The sequence below is a fragment of the Adiantum capillus-veneris genome, chromosome 6 (assembly GCF_014529385.1).
Source record: "Adiantum capillus-veneris isolate H3 chromosome 6, ASM1452938v2, whole genome shotgun sequence".
NCBI classification, from domain to species: Eukaryota; Viridiplantae; Streptophyta; class Polypodiopsida; order Polypodiales; family Pteridaceae; genus Adiantum; species Adiantum capillus-veneris.
In genome coordinates this window covers 124,578,354-124,583,035 of record NC_140936.1, presented here as the reverse complement: position 1 = coordinate 124,583,035, position 4,682 = coordinate 124,578,354, and positions in this window count along the sequence as shown.

The window sequence follows — 4,682 nt, the reverse complement described above, 5'->3', positions numbered from 1 at the left end:
GTCAGTTGTGGAATGCAAGTCTTCTCTTTGGGCTGTTTCTACGTCTTTATAACTATAATCTACGACACTAATTTTTGTAGTGAAATCCTTGTTCCTAAGATAGATATAGTCGTAACCCCAATCTTGAACCATTTTTAGCTGACGCATGAATGGTTTGCCCAGAATGATGTCAAAATTGATGCTCTCATTGAAATTCATAATTGTGAAGGTGTGTTCATATGCAATTCCACAAGAGGTTGTCACAATGTGCTCCAAGATTCCAATAGGACTCTCCAGGTACCAATTCGCTAGTTGAAGCTTCATTCTCATTTTTCTTAGAGCAGGTTTTTACCATTTTTCCACATTGCTTTGGTGGCTATGGCAATTTCAGCTCCACTATCCAATATCGCTACCAATTTTACACCCATGTACTCTACCGGTAGGGTAGTATTTCCTTCTTCACCTTCACAATAGTCCCCTACCTTGTTTACTAGCACTAGCTCATGTTTAGTTTGCTTCGAGGGTTGTGTCTTTAGCGTGTTTTGAGAGGCCTCCGGTGAAGGAATTACAAGCCCTATTTTTTCCAAATTTTTTGTGACCTTGTCCCAAAGATGCGGTCTAACATTCAACAACTCTGACAAAGTCAATGTACAACAGATAGGTGATTACATCAGCTTGTGAAGAGTTTTAGTGTCCATCATCTTAGGATTAGCTTTCCATTGAGATGAAACCTTCCTTACCTCCGATCAAGTTTCATGGTTACCAGTAAATGAAGGTAAAGTCTTTAACGACTGTGGTTTACTATCTTCCAATATCGATGTGCCTGCATCTCCATACAATGAGCGGATGTCATTTGGGTAGAGCTCATGCTCTAGGTGGATTTCCGGGATAGTGAAGGAGTACGAGCGGAAGTGTGATGCGAGAGAGAGTGCGAGAAGAAGAGCACGGCGATATGGTGAACTCGCTCTACTGTAATGTGTAGAGCATAGTGAGTTCTTATTAAGTTTTTACAAAAGAATATGTGTACATACCTGGTGGCCCGCCCACTTACCTGGGCGACCACATTGGGCTTTATACCCCAACAACCTCCCACTTAAAGTCCAATGTGGTACTTTAAGTGTGAGAGAAGCTACTATACAAGCTAATATACAAGAGATGGAGAGAAGTGATGTACTACCCTACACCTAACTGCTTGCGAAAGTGCGCAAAGCTCTCTGAGGGAAGTCCTTTTGTAAGTAGATCAGCAGGATTTTCTATGGTGTGAACTTTGACAAGCTGAGTTTGCTTATCCTCGAGCATTTCCCTGATGAAATGATACTTCACATCCACATGCTTTGTCTTTGAGTGATAAACTGGATTGCGAGCCAGTTGTATAGCACTCTGACTATCACAATATAACAGAGGCATCTCTTCTTTGATTCCCAAATCTGTTACTAGTCGATTAAGACAAATTGATTCTTTGCATGCCTCTGATGCTGCAACATATTCAGCCTCTGTAGTAGACCGAGTAACACAATCTTGTAATCTAGAACGCCATGCTACTGCACCACCAGCCAATGTAAAGACATACCCTGATGTAGACCTTCAATTGTCTAAGTCACCTACATAATCTGAGTCTGTAAAACCCTTTACACTTAGCTCCTGACTCCCATAGCATATACGCATACTCTTTGTAGCTTTCAGGTATCTCAATATTCCTTTCACTGCCTCCCAATGTTTCTTGCCTGGGTTTGACATGTATCGACTTACTACTCCCACTGCAAATGCAATGTCTCGGCGAGTAGCAATCATTGCATACATCAAACTACCCACTGCAGACGCATATGGAATCTTATCCATTTCAGCCTGTTCTTCCTCAGACACAGGACAATCTTGGTTGCTAAGTTTCACATATGGTGGCAATGGAACACTCAGTGCCTTTCCCTTCTCCATATTGAAACGTTGCAAAACCTTGTCAATATACTCTGTTTGAGATAACCAAATCAACTTCTTTGATCTGTCTCTCTCAATGCGCATACCAAGTATATGACTTGCCTCACCCATGTCTTTCATGTCAAACGATTTTGCCATCTTTGACTTCAAAGCTGAAATTTCTTCCAAGTGCTTGCCAGCAATCTACATGTCATCCACATAAAAAATAAGGATCAGCCAACTACCATCCTTAGCCTTCTTTGTATATAGATAGTGATCGAACTCACTATGTTTGTAGCCTTGAGAAAGCATAAACTTGTGGAATTTATGGTACCATGCCCTCGGTGATTGTTTTAAGCCATAAAGAATCTTTAACAACTGGCATACCCAATCTTCCTTGCCTTTCTCAACAAACCCTTCTGGCTCTTGCATGTAAATTTCCACATCTAAATCACCATGCAAGAACGCTGTCTTGACATCCATTTGGTGCAACACCAAATCTAATATGGCAACCAATGCAAGAAAGCATCTCAATGTAGCCATTTTGACCACCGGAGAGAAGACTTCATCAAAGTCAATGCCTTGTTCTTGCTTAAAGCCCTTGGCAACAAGCCTTGCTTTGTACTTTGGCTGACTATCATGAGCGGTGATCTTATACCTGTAAACCCATTACAGGGTAGAGCCTTTTTGCCCCGTGGTAATTTAACTAGCTTCCATGTATGGTTTTTATGCAGATCTGTCATCTCTGACTGCAGGGCCAATTGCCAATTCCCGGAGTCCTTCATTTGCACTGCTTCCTTGTAACATGAAGGCTCATTGCAATCAGTCAACATGACATAGTTCATAGATGGAACAAACTGATCAGGAGGTCGTGAGATACATCCTGATTTACGCAAAATAGGTGTCTAAGGCTCATCCACAACCTGTGGTTCCACTCTATCCTGTCCTTGCTCCTCTTGAGCCCTGACATTTTGTCTTGCACGTGCAGTCCATCTTCTTGGAAGACAACTCTTCTAATCTCCTCAACCCTCTCTGGTTTAGAATGATATTTGGATTCATTAAAGTGAACATCATTGCTGCGGATAACCTTTCTGGATTCGGGATCCCAAAGTCTGTACCCCATCTCACCAGAATTACCATAGCCTAGAAAGATGCACTTTCTACTCTTTGGCTCATGTTTGTTCCTAAATTCCTTTGGAACGTGAGTATATGCCTCACAACCAAAGACTCTGAGATGCTTGTATGAGGGCACCTTACCTGACCATACCATCTCTTGCACTGAATCCTTCTGTAAAACCTTGCTAGGAGATCTATTTACAAGATGAACAGCTGTTGATACAGCTTCATCCCAAAACCCATTTGGCAGCTGTGCATTAGACAACATACTTATGAACTTCTCTTGTATGGTCCTATTCATCCTCTCAACAACACCATTTTGAGGAGGATTGTAAGGAGCAGTAAGTTCATGTTTTATACCTTTTGACTCACAAAAGTCCTGAAAGACCTTTGAAATATACTCTCCACCATTGTCAGTGCGTAAGCATTTAAGCTTCTTGCCATTTTGATTCTCCACAAGTGTCACAAACGTTTTGAAAACACTAAACGCTTCATCCTTGTGCTTGAGAAAGTAAACCCATACTTTCCTCGAGTAATCATCTATAAATGTCATAAAGTAAGAAGCTCCCCCTAAAGATAGGTTAGGCATAGGTCCACACAAATCACTATGAACAAGTGCCAACTGTGTATCTCTTCTACTGCTTCTATGCTTATGTAGCTGCTGTGTTTGCTTACCATACAAACAATGTTCACAGAATTCAAAATCAATATTAAATGAAAAGCCAGGAAAATAACCAGAACAAGACAAGATTTCCATTCCCTTCTTGGACATATGTCCTAACCGGCTATGCCACAAAGAAACGTTCGACTGCTCGGTTACATTGATTACATTTTTAGAGACATTTGATACATAAATCATGTAAAGTCCTCCAGAATTTACTCCATGTGCTACTGTCATCGAAACCTTGGATATCTTCCACATGTTTTGTCCAAAAGTGGTGACGTAGCCAGAATCATCAAGTAAACCTGTGCTGATCAAGCTCTTTGTAATTGCGGGAACATGTCTCACATTCTTCAGCGTGAAAGAAGAACCATTCTGAAACTTCAATTGAACATCTCCAACACCTAAGATCTCACATGTCTGCCCATTGCCTAGCCGAACATGATCTTTAGTGGTCACATAAGAGGTAAACCACTCCTTGTTTGGAGACACATGAAGTGATGCCCCTAAGTCTATAATCCAGTCACTCAGTGCATTTCCATCAGATGCTGTAAGAAGAGCTGCGTCCATTGTATTCTTCAAGAAGTAGATGTCTCCTGACACTAGACTGTCATCCTCTGCAACAGTGTTTGTCACATTTATTTCTTGAATCTTCACTGAGGACTTGTTCTTCTCACCATGGTCTTCAGCTTTCTCGTTGCCTTTTTTTGCTTTCCATTCTCTGTAGTCTCTTTTCATGTGACCCTTCTTGCCACAATGGTAGCATTCTATGTCACTCTTGCCTTTAGCACTGCGGGACTTGCTACGAGACTGATTCCTCTTTCCACCTTTGTACTTTTCTTTGGTCCTTCCCCTGACAACTAAGGCTGTTCCTTAGCCTTTGTCCATTGTCTTTCTATTGGTTTCTTCAGTAAGCAGAATGCCTTCTACACCTGCTATGTTCAAACCATCCGGAGGTGCAGAATTACTCAAAGCTGTGCGAAAAGTGTCCCAACTTTTCGGCAGTGTGATCAAC